The sequence below is a fragment of the Theropithecus gelada genome, chromosome 9 (assembly GCF_003255815.1).
Source record: "Theropithecus gelada isolate Dixy chromosome 9, Tgel_1.0, whole genome shotgun sequence".
In the NCBI taxonomy this organism is placed as follows: domain Eukaryota; kingdom Metazoa; phylum Chordata; class Mammalia; order Primates; family Cercopithecidae; genus Theropithecus; species Theropithecus gelada.
In genome coordinates, this window is record NC_037677.1 from 74,416,812 (window position 1) to 74,437,964 (window position 21,153).

The 21,153-nt window shown below is 42.4% G+C and overlaps 1 protein-coding gene across 1 annotated transcript in view; it reads left to right on the forward strand.

Moving 5' to 3' along the window:
* The first annotated feature begins 599 nt into the window (after nt 1-599).
* Nucleotides 600-21,153, forward strand: part of SLC16A9 (solute carrier family 16 member 9) — a 59,857-nt gene continuing 39,303 nt past the window's right edge. The window contains exon 1 of the mRNA XM_025397119.1: nt 600-973. The gene's annotated coding sequence lies outside the window, so the exon portion shown is untranslated. The remainder of the gene's footprint in view (nt 974-21,153) is intronic.

A 21,153-nucleotide genomic window follows, 5' to 3' on the forward strand; every position in this document is an offset into this window, starting at 1 on the left:
TCTCTCTCTGTGTGTGTGTGTGTGTGTGTGTGTGTGTGTGTGTGTGTGTGTGTGTGTGCGTGCGCGCGCACCACGGGACGCCCTCCTTTCCCGCGGAGCTGTCACAAAGGACTTCACTTGGCATCCTCACTCCTCACTTCCCAGGATCACGGACTCCACAAAGTTCTGGTGCCCGTTTCTCCGGGACCACTGCCAGCTGAGCATACAGCTCCGGCCAGGAGGGCGCCAGTGGCCCCGGGAGCCAGGGAGACCAAGGACAACTCGCATTCATTTCTAGACCCCGGCTCCGCAGAAATGCGCACGGTCCTTGGCGGGCTCGGTCAGGGCACGTGGTGGGCGGCGGGGCACAGCGGCGCCTGGGGACGCGCGTGTGTGCGCACCGAGAGGGCGCCTGGCCGACGGTGCCCACCTCTCTCGTGGCCTTAGTGGCTCCAGGCCTGGTAGGGCCGGGGCCGCGGCTCGGGCAGTGCCCTCCCTACTCCTGGTCGGGCCGGGAGCAGCGGGAGCAGGCGCAGCGCCCCTACCGCCCGCTTTTCCGCCTCCATCTCCTCCGCCGCCTCCTCCTCCTTCCCCCAACCACCCGCGCAGTCACAACCGGTTCAGACTGGCCGGGGTGCCCCGCAAAGACAGACAAGGGAGAAAAAGACAACAGGGAAAACCCCGGGGAGGAGGAGGAGAAAGAGAAGGTGGAGCCCAGAAAAGGGGGCCGGCTCCCCAGCTCCATGTGGCCGCCGCCGCTGCGGGTCTTTGGGGGCAGAGGGCGGCGGCTGCTGGGGCCGCGCGTAGCGGGACCGATTGCCTAATACTCCGGCACGGGCCGGGGCCGCAGCTGGCCCGGATAAATAGCCGCCCGGCGGGCCGGGAGCTGCACGGGAGAGCGGCGGCCGCGGCCCCCACCACACCACCAGCCCGGCCGCCCGGGGCATTGCGCCGGGTGCTGAGTACCGGAGGCCCCGCAGAGGCCGGGACTCAGGTAAAGGGCTGGAGCTTGTGGGGAGGATTCCAAGGGAGGGCAGCAAGCCCTGTGTCCTAGAGACAAGAAGTCACTCCGACTCCGAGCAGTAGGAGGGGGCGGTGGAGCAGCATGGAACGTGGCTTTTGTCTGGGGTGTATGCCGGGGCTTCGAGTGTCCACGGTGCGCCCGCCCCTCGCTTCTCCACTTTTTGATGGGGTGCTTCTACAAAGTGGGCAAGTTTTCCCGGGAATCTGAAGGCGGCATTTTGCACGGAGTAGAAAGAGAGGAAGGGTGGTCCTGGGGCTGGTACGTTGGCCCCCCAGAGAGCTGCCCCTGGACTCCTGAGAGAGCTTCTAGGGTTGCTGGTGGAAGAGCAGGGAGAGGTGCATGTGATGCAGGTGGGCCTCCATTTCCCAGAGGACCTAAAGGCCTCCAATTGCCTTGGATGGGAGCGCAAGCAAGCAGGTGCCCCCGGAGGGTTGGGACTGGGGAGCCGGGGGTACTCCTGACCTACGTGGAGCGCAGCGCGCAGGGCCGGCGGATTCTGCACGCTGGCGCCAGGTTCAGCACCACCCGTCAGCCTTGGGCAAGCGCGGGAGCCCAGCCTTTGCCACCGCCGCAGGAGGCACCGGCACCTTGGCCACCTGGCTGCTCAGCCAGAACTTGGGAGGACTTGGTGCTTAATGCCCCATCTTTGGTTCGCCCGAGGTAACCTGCTGTAGCTTCAGCAGCGCCCAGAGGCTTTCCAGAGAGCTGATAACCACGAACAAACTTGGCCATCCAAAGCAAATCAATGCTTTACCTTGTTTTGGGGGTGCCTAGTCTATCCAACACAAATTAGTCCGGAAGTTTAGTCAGGATTTACACAAGTTATTCGATATAACATTTTTGATCAATTTTCTAGCCTACAGTTTTGATGTGTTTTTTTAAAAAATCTTGAATTAACTGAATAATAGTTCATATTGAAGGTGGATTCTCCCATTCCCTGCACCCAGAGTAGAATTTTCCGTTGTTCCACCAAATTTTGTAAATTGTTATGCCTTAACAGTTTCTTGTATTTGAGTTGGCTTCAGCTTTGAGAAATTCTTCAGGCAGGTTTAGTCAGAGGGCTGAGGAAGCTAGAGAAGATTCCGAAGAGAAAGGATGATTATTGGTGATTATTTGTTGCATGATTATAGCGTCTTTTAAAACTTCTAATAGGAAAACACTTCCACTTTCCTGGACCAAATGCAGAGTAAAGCCATTTTCTATTATCTGTTGCAATAATTAATAATAAATATGTAAATGCAGAAAACATGGTTAATACCCAAATCATTGCCAGAAACCAGTCCCGCTCCCCACCACCTCAAAAAAAGTCCTCGGAAGTAGGAATTAGATAATAAAATAGCTTAACCTGCAATTTTGCAGCAACTCAGACTTTCAGCACCACCGATCCCCTAATAACATCCCTATTGGTTTCTTCCATTTTGTGTGTAGGCGAGTGGAATAACAAGTATCCTTCATATCCATAGGATGAGCATCGGGAGGAACCAAAGATATGGGGAGGTAGATCAAGACATTAGGAAATCTTTTCCGGCTTCTGACTTTGAGTCTGAAAAGGTGGTGTGAATTGGTTGGTGTCTGAATCTTTATCAGGACACATGGTGCTCTGGGGTGGATCTGGCCTTGCAACTCAAGCTAGAGGATGACAACTACACAGGGTGGTCACATTTCCAAGTTTTACTTCCATGCCCCAATCTTTCAAACCCCTAATTAATTAATTAGGTAATAAAAATGGTATATATTTATGATGCACACAACACGATGTTTTGAAATAGTAATACATTGTAGAATGGCCCAACGAACATAATTAACCTATGTATTACCTCACATTTTTATCTTTTTTTTTTTTTTTTTTTTGGTGTGGTGAGAACACTTTCAGTCTACCATCTTAACAATTTTGAAAATACAATACATTGTTATTAACTATAGTCACTATGTTGCACAATAGATCTCTTGAGCTTATTGCTCCTATCTAACTGAAATTTTGTATCCTTTGACAAACATCTCTTCACCCCAACCCTAGCTACTGGTAACCAGGGTTCTACTCTCTTCTCTGAGTTCAACCATTTTAGATTCAAGTCTCCCTCCTCTTCCCTCCCCTCCTCTCCCCTCCCCTCCCCTGCCCTGCCCTGCCCTGCCCTCCCCTGCCCTCCCCTGCCCTCCCCTTCCCTCTTTTCTTCTGTTTCTTCTCTCTCTCTCTGTCTTTCTTCTCACTGCACCCTCGACTTCACCAGGCTCAGGTGATCCTCTCACCTCAGCCTCCAGAGTAGCTGGGACTAAAAGCGTGTGCCACCACACCCAGCTAATTTCTGTGTTTTTTGTAGAGCTGGGGTTTCGCCATGTTTCCCAAGCTGGATTACAGGCATGAGCCACTGTGCCCGGCCAATTTCCTTCTTTTTTTTTTTTTTCTTTTTTTTGAGATGGAGTTTCACTCTGTTTTTTGAGACAGAGTTTTGCTCTTGTCACTCAGGCTGGAGTGCAGTGGTGCAATCTTGGCTTACTGCAACCTCTGCCTCCCACGTTCAAGCAGTTCTCCCACCTCAGCTTCCCGAGTAGCTGGCATTACAGGCGCGTGCCACCATGCCTGGCTAATTTTTTTAGTAGAGATGGGGTTTCACCACGTTGGCCAGGCTGGTCTCGAACTCCTGACCTCAGGTGATCCACCTGCCTTGGCCTCCCAAAGTGCTGAGATTACAGGCATGAGCCACCGCGCCTGACCGATTTCCTTCGTTTTCAAATCTGAATTAGTCTGCTATTGGGTGTGTGTGTATCACATTTCTTTATCCATTCATCCACTCATAGACATTTAGGTTGATTCCATATCTTGGCTATGATGAATGATGCTGCAAGGAACATGGAAATACAGCTGTCTCTTCAATATAATGCTTTCCTTTCCTTTGGGTATATAGTGAGATTGCTGGATCATATGGTAATTCTATTTTTAATTTTTCTGAGGAACCACCATGTTGTTTTCCATCATGGCTTTCCAAGATAGTATCACTTAATGACTTCGACTTTAATTAATGATTGCAAAAATGTATATATTTTGAGCTACTTAGCCTTTTCTTCGGGAGGTTCTTGGCAGACACCAAAGTAACCCTTATGGATGATGAGATTGAACTATAACAAAAAAGCAAGTTCAAAAAAAGAAAGAACACATGGTCCCTGCCTCCAAATGTTTAGTGAGAAAAATAGACTTACAAATATCTGTATTACAAGATAGTATAAATGGAGTCATAGGGTAGCAACATCAATAGTGTGCTACTGACTGACAAAGAAAAGGAGAGGTTCATTCAAGGCTAAGTATGAAGAAAAGTTGTGGGGTGGGTGTAGCAATTTAGCTGGGACTTGAAGAAGGAAGAGGATTTCCTTGATGGAAAAGAGGCCTGCTGGAACAAGAGAATAGCACAGAGATAAGGAAGTCTAGTGTGTTTACAGGAAGCAAAGCAGTTTGGAGTAGCTGAAGCCTGGAATTTAAGACAGATAAGGCTGGGAGGTGGGATGGGGCTAGATCATAGAGACTATGGCATGTCATGCTAAGAAATTAAAATGTGATTGAGGCCGGGCGCGGTGGCTCATGCCTGTAATCCCAGCACTTTGGGAGGCCGAGACGGGTGGATCACGAGGTCAGGAGATCGAGACCATCCTGGCTGACACGGTGAAACTCCGTCTCTACTAAAAAAGACAGAAAACTAGCCGGGCGAGGTGGCGGGCGCCTGTAGTCCCAGCTACTCGGGAGGCTGAGGCAGGAGAATGGCGTGAACCCAGGAGGCGGAGCTTGCAGTGAGCTGAGATCCGGCCACTGCATTACAGCCTGGGCGGCAGAGCGAGACTCCGTCTCAAAAAAAAAAAAAAAAAAAAATGTGATTGAACATTATTGGTATATTTACATAAACAGTGTCAACATCCTTAACTGTACTTTTTGCTTTTAATTTCAGTTTTATGAGTTTCTCAAATAAGTAGTTGATTAAAATCTCAATATTTACTTCCTATCAGTTACTTTCAATCAATAAAAGAATAATGTGTTCCTAATATCCTTCAATGCTTTATCTAAATCCAGCAGTGATTTACCCCCAAACCTGCATTCCAATGATATGAATAGCTCTTAGCTTGATTAAAACTCTTTGGATTGGAAAACACTTCTACTTTCCTGGGGCAATAGGCAGAGTATAGTCATTTTCTATTCTCTGTTGCAATCATTAATAATAATAATAATTAATGTTTATTAAACATGTTATGCCAAGGGAGCCACATAGCCTTATGTTATCTAGGGAGGCGTTATTTTGATCTTAGACTGAGAATTTTTACAAGGTCACACAACTAAGTAAATGGACCAAGGAGTCTACCCCCAGAGCCTGTCCTTTGAACTGTTGTACTAACATGTAACAGGGGCGTAGTGTATGATAATTATTATTAATATTAGTTGGAAACTGTGCCTGATTCCTGTAGCAGAACTATTTCTCTGTTTTTCTCTTTGCATCATCATTTTCATCATTCAGATTAATTTTACCTTACACGTTCAGTGACGGGACATATTTTAATGTTTTAATATACCTTTAAACTACTCATGGGATCTTGTACTTTTATGACCCACCCAAAAGAAACTCTTAGGCCGGGCGCGGTGGCTCACGCCTGTAATCCCTGCACTTTGGGAGGCCGAGACGGGCGGATCACGAGGTCAGGAGATCGAGACCATCCTGGCTAACACGGTGAAACCCCGTCTCTACTAAAATACAAAAAATTAGCCGGGCGCGGTGGCGGGCGCCTGTAGTCCCAGCTACTCGGGAGGCTGAGGCAGGAGAATGGCGCGAACCCGGGAGGCGGAGCTTGCAGTGAGCCGAGATGGTGCCACTGCACTCCAGCCTGGGCGACAGAGTGAAGACTCCGCCTCAAAAAAAAAAAAAAAAAAAAAAAAAAAAAAAAACTTGTCAACCAAGCAAGCAATTACGCTGAACCCCCTTGGGCACTCTCTAATTGGACATCCTGGGTACTCTCAATTCTTAGTCTTTTAATACCAATTTTTCTCNCCAAAAAAAAAAAAAAAAAAAAAAAAAAAAAAAAAGAAACTCTTAAACTCTGAGAAGAGACAGGATGTCGGATGAAAAAAAATGTTAGCAAAAGTGATGGCACTAAATATGAAGACCAGGCCTTCCAGATTCTCTGGAAGAATGTCGATTACCAATATTCTCACGATTCCCAATAAACTCCCCAAATCACCAGATCGTTTTGCATTTCAGCATCTCATATATTTTTCTGTGTGTCTTGATTTTTTTTTATGAAGGTAATACAGTAAACATACTACTTTGTACATGACATACTAAAGTATGTATTTAGACAACAGATCAAACATCACATGATCATGTATAAATTGTGCAAAACGTTTGCTAACTGAAAGAACACATCAGTGTCGTTATTATCATAGATTTCCTCACCAGAACACTACTCCCAGGCCAGGCTCTGCAGGAGAGGGTTGTGTGGAGTAGAGAGAAGCTGAAATGAGAACCTGGCAGTCCAGTGACCCTGGTAACAGTGTAGGACACAGGGAGATGATGATACCAATGGATCTCAGTGTCTGGCCCTTGCTCTGCCTAAATTTAACTCTGTTACATCTCAATTTTTGTATTTACTTTGTTAAATATTTGGATCTTTCCATCTTTTCTCAGACTCTGAGTGGTTTACAGATCCTGCTATTTTCACTTTTGAGTTTGAGAGTAGGACTTAGAAATAGATGACTCTTCACTGGATTGGTGAGTAAAGGATCCTGAAAGTGTTCTCTCCTTCAGCATGGCGTCTCTCAACTTCAGTTTCCTCATGGGTGGATTAAGGGATTGAATAAGATTAGTGGTGGCAAATACAATCTTCACAAGGTTTACCCAGATGAGACAGGCATCATAAATGAGCAAAGAAGACTGGGGGCCGTGGTTGGGTAGTAGGTGTGTGAAGGTGTGGGGGATAGCATAGGTGAAACTAAATGCAAGGCAACATTAGTCCTGTGGTCAGGGAGATTTTAGGGAGTGGAAGGACCTGGAGAGGAAATGCCTCATCCAATGAGAGCCAGACTTACTCAGTTCCAGTTAATCATTATGTAAGAATGAGGGCCCAGTGTTACCAGACCTTTCAATGTTTTGAGAGAATCCTGAAATTCAGATTTTTATGTGAAATCTTCTAGTGTTAAAACATCAGCAATTTGGCCGGGCACGGTGGCTTACGCCTGTAATCCCAGCACTTTGGGAGGCAGAGGCGGGCAGATCACGAGGTCGGGAGATCGAGACCATCCTGGCTAACAGGACAAAACCCTGTCTCTACTAAAAAAATACAAAAAGAATTAGCCAGGCATGGTGGCAGGCGCCTGTGGTCCCAGCTACTCGGGAGGCTGAGGCAGAATGACACGAACCCGGCAGGCAGAACTTGCAGTGAGCCGAGATCGCGCCACTGCACTCCAGCCTGGGTGACAGACCAAGACTCCGTCTCAAAAAAATAAAAATAAAAACAAAATCAGCAATTCATTCAAATTTGCTAAAAAAACAAAACCAAAAATGTTGCGTCTGCCAAACAAAACACATTAAGAGATCAGATTTGGCCTGAGTGGTGTCAAAGTTTCCAAAATTCCTTCTGGCTTCAGACTTGGGTGATCCTATATAACCTATTTCTTCCCCTTTTGCTAAAACAGATGGTAGTACTCCCAGTATCCAAATTATGACAGCTTTAGAGGAGCTCTTTGGCAAATGCTAGACTTTGAAAAATCTACAAGGCCTTGAAGGTTAAAATATATTCTTTTTTCATAGCAGCACTATTGATAAAATTCAGAGGCTTCCTACCACGGGAGGCCATGGTAGGAGAATTGCTTCAGCCCAGGAGTTCGAGACCAGCTTGGGTATCACAGTAAGACTTCGTCTCTACAAAAAATAAAAAATTAGCTGGTTGTAGTGGCACCTGCCTGTAGACCTAGCTATTTGGGAAGCTGAGGTAACAGGATCATTTGAGCTTGGAAGGTCAAGGCTGCAGTGATGAGCTGTGATTGCACCACTGTACCCCCAGCCTGGGCAACACAGCAAGGACCTGTCTCAAAAAATCAGAGGCTCCAGAAGTTAATTACCTGTATTTATTGTCCCTTTCAGGAACAATTAGTGTGATTTAATTCCAAGATTCAGAACTCCTCTAAATATTTTACTTCCTGTTCTGTCTTTCCATCTCAATGTGAAAGAATCAATTTTGGTTTCCACTTGGATGAGGTATATTTATATGCTTGGCTTATGGTGTTCAGATAAAGAAATCTTCATTGTCTTTAACTTGGCAATATTTCACCATATATTCTGTCCCTCTTCCTTAACAGAGCTATCTGGGGATGTTCTTGAATTTCAGCTAGATGAATCAATTAAGTGGTTTGACTTTTAGAAGTTAATATGGCAATTTAGATTTTTTAAAAAAGCTATTTATATGGATCCAAAAAATAAAAAGGTAAACATAATGAATGGATTTGCAGTGAAATTCTTTAATACAAGTGTGTTTTTAAGGCTGGGTTGCTTGGATTTGACTGGCTGGGATGTGTTATTTGCTTTAGGTCAATGAGCTATTCTACAAACAAGTGGACCTGACTTAAAGTTCAGAGCAGATGTTGACAATGAGAAGGAAGCGTCTGAGTACATAAAACAAGAATGACGTGTTCAGAGAAACCACATACCTTACTATGACTGAGCTGACTACAGAGGACAAACAAGAGGCTCTGAATGACAGTTCTGAGCCATGATTTGCCCTTGTCCCAATAATAAGTCAACCCCACCCTTCCACATCAGAGAGTATGTTAACCGTCACTGAATGTTTAACGTTTAAAACTGAATCGGAAAGAATCAGGTAATTATTTGATCATTTCATCCCTGTCATCTGATGTTATATTGGTAAAAGATTTGGATTTTAAGTTTTTTACTCATGTATTCAGCTAGCTTTTCAGATTCAGTGGTGGAAACAGACTCTAAGCTCCGGAGAGGAAGGGGCCACATCTCCTTCACCCCACAATGCCTTCTAAATGCACTCAATTCATTTTGTTGAATGAAAGATATTTGATTAGTCATTTGAATATATAGGAGATTTAGGTAAGTAGGCTTTCAATGAATTCATTCATTCATTTCATACAGATTTGTTGAGCTTTCCCTATGTGCCAATCATAATTCTTAGTGCTAGGCATATGGGATAGACTTGTAGGCTAGTCCCTTAACAAATAACAATGTATTATAATAAATGTTGTAGCAGGGATGCTTAAATTGGTGTGAGACCTTGGAGGAGGAATGACAGATGTAGAGTTTCATGGATGGCATCAAGATGAGAGAAACATTTGGGCTCAGTCTTGAAGGAAGAGTAGAAATTGGAGAAAGGCATTCCAGCTGCCACCACCTACTAACAGGAACTGAAGAGTCAAAGCTTGGACAAGGGAGGGAGCATGCTAAAATGCTGAGTCATGAGCTGTGGGTTGGGGGACACAGATTTGTGGGATATCCTAGGGTTACAGTAGACTTTTAGAAGAAAGAATCAGGTAACTGGCTACTTATTTAAAGATCTGGCCGGGCGCGGTGGCTCACGCCTGTAATCCCAGCACTTTGGGAGGCCAAGGCGGGCGGATCACAAGGTCAGGAGATCGAGACCACGGTGAAACCCCGTCTCTACTAAAAATACAAAAAATTAGCCGGGCGCGGTGGCGGGTGCCTGTGGTCCCAGCTACTTGGGAGGCTGAGGCAGGAGAATGGCAGGAACCTGGGAGGCGGAGCTTGCAGTGAGCCAAGATCGTGCCACTGCACTCCAGCCAGGGGGACAGAGCGAGACTCTGTCTCAAAAAAAAAAAAAAAAAAAAAGATCTGGATATCTGATGTCATATGGACAAAACATGGTTTTATAAAATCAATGTTTTCATTTTTGTTTATAATTTTTGAATAACATTATAGTTTTAGTGATGGACGACTGTAAGCATCATGAGGGCAAGAATGATTGTCATTGATTTCTTAGTGTCCTTTTGTAATTAATGAAGTAACTTGTGCTCTGCTAATGGGTAAATTTTGGGTGATAAGGAACCATGGAAGAATTTGAAAACTTGGAAGCAGAATTGAGATGACCAGAGAGCCGTGGTTTAGGAAGATCCATCTGGCAGCAGCTGGGCAGATGCAGGGAGACAGTGTAAGCTGAGGGATCCATCTGTAGGCAGTTGTGATGGTCTAGGCATTCGCAGAAAAGATGGAGAGGAAGAGTCTGATTGCAGAACTCTTTGGGGGACCCTGGTATGCTGGAGACGAGGGGCTGGGATTCAAGGAAGAGCTGGAATGCAATGAAGTCAGGCTCTGTGCTTGGGCAAATGGAATTATGGTCATGACAGTTTTCCAGATAAAATTCAGGAGGAGAAATTAAGAATTGAGTTTGAAGGGCCTGGGCACATCCAGTTGAGATATTGACATGGAAAATGGTGAAAAATTGGTTAGAAATGTGGATCTAGAGTTCTGAAGAGAGGTCAGGGCTGCGGATGGAGACTTCAGACTTCCTGCTTGAGTATCTGTGATCAGTTGGTGGCCTTTGAGAGAGCCTGGGAGAGTCTTGTGGGAGTGGGCTCACGAAAGCAAGGGGTCAGTGGTTCGTAAAAACAGAGAAGTAAACAGTGTCAAGAATGAGGAGGCTGTGCTGACGAACAGTGAGGAGGCAGGAAATACCATAGTGAAAATACTTTTTCTTGTTTGAATGCATCAGAAGCCACAAATCTCTGAGTAGAGGAATGATGAGAAGGTGAGGAAGCAGAGGTAGGGAGAGTACCCTTTCCTGTTTTTCTAAGAAAACCTTTGAAAGATGCAACTACAGTAACAAGATCTAATACTTACTAAATAGATACTTTATGCCAAACTCCTTGCCTGTGCTTCATAGCCAGGCTTGAAATCCCCTGTAGGTTTTAGCATATGCTTGGATGGATGCTAGAAACGTGCTCATGTGAAATACAAACTTAAAATGGGGTTCTTCATTTGCTTTTTGCTGCACATTGAATTACCCACCTTTTTTTGAAAACTGATTTTGAAAGGGAGATCCTAGGAGTCTTTGGGATAAGGAAGGGGTCTCTGAACTGGGGAAAGAGCAGCAAACTGGGGTATGAAGAATGCAAAGATGAACTTGATTGTGCAGTGCTTAAGAGAAAAAGCCATTTGTCAGCTTTCATTCTACCAACAGGTACCCTAATAACTGTGCTGCAACATCTGGAAAAGGGATTCTAACCGGCTATGTGGTTTCCTGATTTGAGGAGAAAAGGAAAGAAGGAAAGAGGGATGGAAGGAAGAAAGGGAAGGAAAGACAGGAAACAAAAGCAAACCTTGTTTGGACTTCAGTGCCTCTTGATTTTGTCTTTTTTTGGCTGTCAGTGACCTGGGAGCTTTTCAGTGATCTAAAAGCAGCCTATGATTGTCATTCTGGTCTTTCCTCACTAAGACTTCCTTCTTCCTATTTGCTGACTTTTCTTTCCATCAGGAAATTATTCTACAACATGTTTAAAATGTCATTTCCATATCATATTGTTATTTTTGGGTGAGGAGAGAGATGTGATACTAGTATGTGTGTGTATGTGTGTTTTAAGTGCAGTTGAATCTGAAATAATGAAAACCTAGAACCAAGTATCTAACAGAAGATGTGCTATTGTGGCAGGGAAGGAGGAGAGTCGAGGATGTTCTGGCCAGAGGTCTTTATAGGGAAAGTGCCTTAAAGATTTTGGGGGGAGCTATAGGAGGATAAAAAATAACTTTTTGTGACTACCAATTATATTTAAAGGGATTAAAAAAAAAACAGTGATACTTTATATTCAGATTACTAAGTGCCAGGCACTGGGCTAAATGCTTTACTGAAATTAACTCATATAATTATTACCACAATCTGATGAGGTAAATACTGCCATTCCCCTCACTTTTCAGATGAAGAAAAAGAGGCACAGAGCTATTTAAGTAACTTGCTGAAGGTCACACTCTTGGCTGGTACCAGAGCTGTGATGTACACTCAGGTTATTCAGGACACCAGCCAGTGTGCTTATTCCTTATGTGAAATTTTCTAGAATATATGTTCTCATGTACTCATAGATGTAAGTATCTGTGTGTGTACTTGTATGAGACTGTAGTTATTGAAAACACAGAGAAGTGGAAATTCAACCAGCCATTCTTGTGAACCACATAATACCTTTACCAAATGATCACAGCCTCTCTTGTGCTACCTTTCCCACACTGAGAGGTTGTTTTGTTAATTTGAGCAAATTAATAGGTGACAGTCATTATCCTGACAGCCTTATAATTATCGTCATTCACACCATTATCTTTGTTAGAATCTTCTCAGGGGTTTTCCTGCCAGCCCCATGCCTGTTCTGTTGGGGACTGTGGAAAAAGCAGAACTGGGGAAAGAGCAGAACACTGGGTTGTGAAAAATGCCAAGATAAACTCAACTGTGCAGTGCTTAAGAGACAAAGTGTTGTAATCCCAGCACTTTGGGAGGCTAAGGCAGGTGGATGAACTGAGGTCAGGGGTTCGAGACAAGCCTGGCCAACATGGTGAAACCCCTTCTCTACTAAAAATACAAAAAAAAAAAAAAAAAAAAAAAAAAAAAAAAAAATTAGCCAGACATTTCGGCAGATGCCTGTAATCCCAGCTACTTGAGAGGCTGAGACAGGAGAATCGCTTGAACCTGGGAGGTGGAGGTTGCAGGGAGCCAAGATCGCGCCATTGCACTCCAGCCTGGGTGACAAGAGTGAAACTGTCTCAAAAAAAAAAAGAAAAAAAGAAAAAGAGACAAAGTGTTGACTTTTGTCAGCTGAGTGTGGCTTGGACACAAAGAATTGGGGCAAGTATCTGGGCATTGACTGCCCAGAGATTCTTGGAGCTGCTCCTCCCGGGTCTTTTCCTTGGCTACTGCACAGCAGAAGGGCGGCATTTTGGGTGGTTGAACCTGTGCTTGGCTATTTGGGACAATGGGAAAGAGATGGAACAAGACTTTTCTCTCTTCTGGCTGGCAGTGGTGTGTTCTTGCCCTTTCTGGAGCCACAAGGGTGAAACTGTGCTCGTTCTCTAGCCAGAGACCAGCCAACAGATTCTGGGGATTTGCCACATCGAAGTGCGGCGTTAATAGCATTGCCACCACCAGTGGGGACAGCATCAAATGCAGCAAGTCAAGGAGCAGGCAACTGTGCATTCCTTTGGTCTTCCTCTATGGTCCAGTGTGCTTAGGAAAAAAAGTCGTATTCTCCTGAAAGAATCTAATTATTCTGCTCTTTTGTTTTATAAAGTTTTGTTTAAGTGTTCTAAGTATTAAGAAATAACTAAAGATTTAAAAGTTTTAAAAGCCCTATGTTTCTAAACGATCCAGTAACCGGTTGTTGTTCTAGAATTCTGGAGTAACCAGTAACTACTCCTTAGACAATGGCTATGAAATTACCGGAAATCCCTTAAGTTCCAGATTCTTCAATACCAGAAAAAAATCCTAAGGTTGTGAAAGTAATAGCTCACATTTATTAAGCATTTTTTTTTTTTTTTACTACATGCCTAGCAGTGAGCTTTGAATTTGCAACCTACTCTTATCCTATTTTACAAATGAGAAAACAGGCTCAAAGCCAACAAGCAATTGGCTTAAAATCCCATGCTAAGTAGCACAGACTGGACCAGAACTTAGATACAAACTTGATTTAAAAAGCGTCTGATCTTAACCATTACTCAGTTCCTATCGTTCTGGAACCAGATACTAGAAAAATGTGCCTTCTTCCTATCTACCCCATCTTGATGGTAAGACTAAGAAGAATAAAGGAAAGCTAGGAAGTAATTGAAAAAATTGTTAACTTGCTTAAAATAGTTTTCTGTTTTCTCTTTCCTCCATGTGTACCTAAAGCAGCCCAAGGTCACTGATGTTGACCTCAGAAACCCTGAATTTATGTTTTATTCTCATTGTTCAGATTCTTCTTTCATGATATTTAGGCATTCCTGTACCTGAGGAGAAGCTTTGCTCTGTTGCTCCTTTGTTTGAGGAGCTATAATACCAATGAAGTAAGCAACACCTAATTTCCTGATTGTTTCCCTCACACAAACTTGTTACTAGGTTAAAAATTTGGGTGTAGGTATAGGTGGGGAGAGTGGATGTGGGTGGGGAGGAGGGCCATTGACCCGGTATGTAGGCTCATATTTATGAAAAGTCTCATGCAGTTGTTGTTAATTTTATCTCTAAGTCAGGGCATATATTTGGTCATTGTAACTGTGTGTTTATAGCATTCATCTTTTAAAAAGTAAGTTGCCAAGACCAGCTTGGTTGGGGAGACCCTAACCCAGCAGCACTAGAGGAATTAAGGACACACACACAGAAATATAGAGGTGTGAAGTGGGAAATCAAGGGTCTCACAGCCTTCAGAGCTGACAGCCCCGAACAGAGATTTACCTACATGTTTATTAACAGTAAGCCAGTCATTAGCATAGTTTCTTTAGATTTTAGATTAACTAAAAGTATCCCTTATGGGAAACTAGGGGATGGGCTAGTTATCTGCAGCAGGAGCATGTCCTTAAGGCACAGACTTATGCTATTGTTTGTGGTTTAAGAATGTCTTTAAGCAGTTTTCCGCCCTGGGTGGGCCCGGTGTTCCTTGCCCTCATTCCCGTAAACCCACAACCTTCCAGCGTGGGCTTTATGGCCATCATGAACATGTCACAGTACTGCAGAGATTTTGTTTATGACCAGTTTTGGGGCCAGTTTATGGCCAGATTTTGGGGGGTCTGTTCCCAACAAGATTTATCGTGTTATAACTTACATCCAGTAAAATTCAACAATTATAAACATACAGTATGATGAGTTATGACAAATTCACATGGTCGGGTTTACATTAATTTTTTTGGATTTATTAAATTATAAATTACATATAATTCACTTATTTAAAGTGTATAGCTCCCTTGATGGCTTTAGTATATTTAGAGTAGTACAACCATCACTACAATCAATTTTAGAGCATTTTCATCACCCCTGAAAGAAACCTCATATGCATTAGCAGTCACTCCCTATTTCTCCCTACCCCAAAACCTCCCAGCCCTAGGCAGCCACTAATCTGCTTTCTGTCTCTACAGATGTGCCCGTTGTGGACATTTCACATAGGTGGAGTCATACAATATGTGGTCTCTTTCAATTACGTTTTCTCACTTAGCTTAAGGTTTTTATGTTATACATGTTGTTGCATGTGTAAGTATTTCATCCCTTTTTATTGCTGAATAATAGTCCATTGTGTAGATGGAGTCTCGCTCTGTGACCCAGGTTGGAGTGCAGTGGCACCATCTCAGCTCATTGCAACCTCCACTTCCTGGGTTTAAGCGGTTCTCCTGTCGCAGCCTCCCGTGTAGCTGAGATTATAGGCACCCGCCAACAGAGCTGGCTAATTTTTGTGTTTTTAGTAGAGACGGGGTTTCACCATGTTGGCCAGGCTGGTCTTAAACTGCTGGCCTCAAATAATCCGCCCACCTTGTCCTCCCAAAGTGCTGGAATTACAGGCATGAGCCATTGCACCTGGCTGAATATTTAGTATATTTAATGTATTCTATCTATAGTCTATCTTAATATGTAGACTATTTTCTATATATGTTCATCACTGTTTGGCTAATAGCATTAATTTTTAAGATGTAGATATTTAACCAAAACCTTGGTTTTCATGTCCTCTTTTATGTTTTCTTTCAATATTTAGTATGCTAGTAGTCAGAAACATGAAAGTAGCTTAATCCCATCTTGACTTCTGTGACAATCTGATCAAGGCCATCACAACTGGATTTACAGTTGTACTAAAATTATTATTTGGAGGCCGGGCACAGTGGCTCATGCCTTTGATCCCAACACTTTGGGAGGCCGAGGCAGGCGGATCACGAGGTCAGGAGATTGAGACCATCCTGGCTAACATAGTGAAACCCTGTCTCTACTAAAAATACCAAAAAAAATTAGCCAGTCGTGGTCATGGGTGCCTGTAATCCCAGCTACTCGGGAGGCTGAGGCCGGAGAATGGAGTGAACCTGGGACACGGAGCTTGCAGTGAGCCGAGATCACGCCACCGCACTCCAGCCTGGATGACAGAGCAAGACTCCATCTCAAAAAAAAAAAAAAAAAAAATGTATATATATGTATATATATCATTTGGAGTTCACCCCCTGGAATAGCTATTTCAAACTGTAGAAAATGCTTATAGAATTGTGTGTGTGTATATATATATATATATGCACACACACACACACACAGAAAGAAGATGACTCAATATGATTTTACAAAGAGTTTTAATACTTTAGAAGCACAACAGGGTGGATTCTTTTTCTTTTCCTTAAAAACCGATGTTGATACATAACTATATTTATTTGACCTTAGAAGAGAAATGATACACTGACATTTTGAAATGTCATTGGAAAGTGCCAAAATTAAGTCACTGGTGACTATAACTTTTCAAGGACTTACGTTAGTGTTAACGTGATGACATTTGCTAATATATAAATCAACAAAGAGAGTAGTTTTACCTGACAGTTTAGGTCTTTGACCCAGAGGAGACTTATTTTAAAGTTCTATGCTACTTAAAAATGGTTATAAAAATCAGTTATAAGTGTGTTGACACTGTTGCAGCTGATGACTGCAGATGCACTTTTTACCCCTTGAACAGTATAAAATGAAATTGTTTAAAAAATGGGAAAGCAAAAGTAGAAGTCGAATAATAGATGTGGTAGGGAGAAGGCGGATTCAAGAACTAGAGAAATGATCACTTGTGTTATGCCTCTCATGAAATGAAATGTAATTAATTTGTATTTGAGTTATGAGCTTCAGTTTGTATTAAATATATTTGTTTACCTATTGTTTTAGAATTCCCCCCAAAAATCTACATTTTTACTTACATTTCATTAAAACACCCAAAGAATGACTTGTTTACCTACATTTTTTGTTTGTTTGTTTTTTGGTATTGGTTAATTATTTCTCAATTCCCAGGATTCCTTCACCCACACTGAGGTGGTATAGGATAAATGATATATGTTTGGAGGGACAAAAGTCATTGAGGGGAAGAGTGACATCAGTATTACAACTGCTTCTGGCTGAACAGGTTTGCTCTTTAGTTTATAAAACTTGTTACCTACATTGGAGTCAGAGCTAAAATATAATTTTCAGTAGCTTTTGAAGTGTTTCATTTTAACAGCCTTATTGAGGTATAACTCATACATGATAAAATTGATCCATTTCATGTGTGCAGCTCAGTGATTTTTAGGATGTTCATAGAGTTGTGCTACCTGCACCACAATCTAATTTTAAAATGTTTTCATCATCCTACAAAGAAGCCCTGCACCCTTTAAGTCATTCCCCATTTCTACCCCTGAAACTTTTTTCCAAAGTGGCTTCAGCCTTTTCATCTGCACCAGCAGCGTATGAAGGTTTCAGTCCACCTCCTCACCCGTGGTTTATAGCCTTAAAGTGTCATAAATGTAACTGTAGGAAGGTCATGGAACCCAGCATGATTTAGACTTTTGACTCACCTCACAGATGACTAGATCAAGGCAAAATCAACCTGGAATCAACCATTTTTTCCCAAGATAAAGTCACAGGATTCTAGGCTCTTAAAATAAAGTGCTTCAGCACCAGACAATCTGGTAGTGATTGAGATTCAAATAAAAATGTGCTACTGTTGAACTCCTTTTATATTTCAAGCGAAAAGTCTATCTATGAATCTTTAAGGAGGTATTTATAGACAATGCTCAGATGGGGGTTATTAGGGAATGATTATTTTGGGGAAGGGAGCAAAGGCAACAGGAAACTGTCAACTGAAAATAAGATTAAATACTTGTAAATCACTTTGTATTTGGCAAAAATTAGTATAGTGCATATGTATACATTTCAGAGATAGAAATATTCAGTGTTCTTAAATGTCACACCTGCAGTTCTGACAGCCTATATCCAGAGCAGAAATTTTCAGCCAATGTAAAGAGTTGAAGAAACAAAGGATTGGCATTATTTGAGCAGAACTAAACACAATCGAAGGCATTGAAACGTAAAGCTTTATTGTGAATGAAATGCAGTCTTTCATCAATAGTCTTTTTCGTTTCCTGAAGGAAGTGATTAGAACTTGCCAACTCTCCTTTCCCCTTTAACAAAACAGGTTCTGGCTTTAGGAGATACACTATCCTTTATGCTAATGATAATCTAATTTTGTTGAATAGTGATATCTTCTTAATGGTTAATATTATTTCATGCTCTTCTGTCTCCTCCAAGAGAGGTTCAAAATACATGTACTGTATTTAATTTTTAAGTTAAAGTTAAGAAAGATGCTTACAAGTTCAAGTTCAAATTAAATCTGTGATACTTCTTTAAACCCTGTAGTATAACAAAACTGCCCCTAAATTAGTGTTCTTCAAATGATCTCTCAAAATGGTTTCTAATTTTGAGTTTTATAAGGTGTCTGGTCACTCAGAGTCCTGGTTTGCTAACACTCTGGTTAAAGGAGATTCCAAATTCTCAAAGAGTTTACTAGAATATAGTACAATATCTGTATTTCCTAGAAACACATTTTCATACAGTTGTATGAATAAGACTCCAAAACGTTGAATATATGCATGGATCGTAAGTCTAAATAACATAGTGCCTTCTGATACTTACAGATCTTGTTTTATTTATTTGTTTACTTATTTATTTAGAGATGGAGCCTTGCTCTGTCACCTAGGCTGGAGTGCAGTAGCGTGATCTCGGCTCACTGCAAGCTCTGCCTCCTGGGTTCAAGCAATTCTCCAGCCTCAGCCTCCCGAGTAGTTAGGAATACAGGCGCGTGCCACCTTGCCCAGATAACTTTTGTATTTTTTAGTAGAGATGGGGTTTTGCCATGTTGGCCAGGCTGGTCTTGAACTTCTGACCTCAGGTGATCCACCCACTTCGGCCTCCCAGAGTGCTGAGATTACAGGCGTGAGCCACCCCACCTGGCCTTTTTTTTTTTTGAAAAAATATTCCACCACTTAGATAATATAAATGATTTATTCTACAATATGTAGAAACAATTATTTCTTGGGGTTATAAACACAGACTTCTTGAAACTCATTCTTCTTGAATTTACATGGAAAGTATCATTTTTCTAATCTTGTTTTGCTATGTGAGCCCTGTAAGAACTGCCCTCTACAACTCCACCAAACCTATCAGGCCTATCCTGATTACACATGTATGTTCATGTTGTTCCTCTTGCCTTGGCTGCCCTTACATGAATCTCTTCATTGTTCTTTAGAACTAACCTACTTTATGAGGCCCTTCCACTCCTGCTCCCACCTTGAGTGCTTTCATTTCCTTTGACTCCTAAACATTTAATATCCATCCACTTGTTTGGCACCCAGTCGTGTACGTACTCTCTTGTGCACATACCTTCCCACGTAGAGACACTTTCCCATGTACACATATCTTACCTTCCTAAGTGAGTTAAAAGAGCTTCTGAGGTCAGGGACCACACCTTCTATGTCTTCTGGTCTCCCTTAGTAACTAGTGCAATATAACGTAAATGTAAATGATCAAGAACATTTTGAATAAAGACCACTGTCTTCTTCTTTTTTTTTCTTTTTGAGACAGCATCTTGATCTGTTGCCCAGGGTGGAGAACAGTGGCATGATCATGGCTCACTGCTGCCTTGACCTCCTCGGCTCAAGCTATCTTCTTGCCTCAGCCTCTCAAGTAGCTGGGACCACAGGTGCATGCCACCACACCCAGCTAATTTTTAAGACCACTTTTATCTTGCTGCATTTCTGTAAACATTAGGATAAATAGGCTTAGTGGAAATTTTAGTTAATTTGGAATTTTTATTAAAAAGAATGCCAGATAAGGGAATTTATCATATTATATCATAAAATATGAAGAAGGGATGATAATAGGAAGAAATTTTCTTAAAAACAGATACGGCACATCTGTATTTCTTATATTCTATGGTCATCAACAATATTCCTCAGCTTTACCTTTGTCCCAAATGGGACCAAATGGGGTATAGAGGGTTAAAATAATCAACTTGAAATTACTGCATTATATTTATCCAAGTAAATATATTGTGCAAGTAAAGAAATGAGTATCAATAACTTAACAAAATAATTTACTGGGTTAGCTCACAAACGTGGAAGGCTGGAGAAACCAGGCTTCGGTATCTCTGGGAGGTCAAGGTAGTAGAACTGACAGAGGTCTCTTCAGTGCACTTTCATGGGGATCCGTAATCTCTGCAGATTTTCCTTTCCTTTCCTTATAGCATTTCACTCAAGATTCAGGCATTTCAATCAAGATTCAGAGTCCTGAAAGCCTACTGGCTTCTCTTGGGTTATCTGCCCTTTATTGCTCAAGGTCGAGGAAACTTAATTAACAGTCCCACAAGCCCTCTAGCCGTAGGGCAGATCTATATCCTCAAAAAGGAAGTTGAGCACCATTACCAAAAAGGAGAAATGAAGACTAGCCTATTTATAAAATCACCTTACCCAGTACAGAATATCAGAAAAACAGCTGGTGAGAGGCACCTAGGGAATAGAGGAAGCCATGGGAGGAGGGTGCTAGAGTGACAGAATACAGGAAATCACTAAATGGTAGTTTTCACTGTGTTCTATTGAGACTACATGTATCTTAAACTCTGAGATGATGACAGATCAGAAGCTGTTAGTCATCGCTATAAAAACTTGCCTTTCTAGTCAGAGTTGATGTGCATGGGAACTTTGTATTTCCAAGGTTTGCTCTCTTAAATATTTACTGTGAGAATTTCTTTGGCTCTTGTCCTACATCCTGAAATGTCACCGAAGGCAAGGCATGGCAATGCAAGGTAGGGCAGAGGTATGTGGTGTAGAAAGGCATTTTTGTCTACTTAGGTTTGAAAACTGGTAAGGGAGATAATTCTCTTCATCCTCCCCCATTACCCACAACCTCTCAGGAATACTGGCTTTATTCATGATTGTGGTGCTTTGTCTCTGTAAATGTGTACTTTTCCTGAAGTGCTGTGATTGGAGCATTTGAATGAAGGACAATCTCATATGCATTTGTCTTCACACAACCTCTTAGTCTCTTCAGGTGTTTGGCTATTTCTATCATATCCTATCTAGTTTGAGGAGTTCAGACAATATTTTCTTTAAAGAGGATTCTGAACAGAAATTGTAAAGTACTAAATTGTCATTAGAAAGACCAGAATT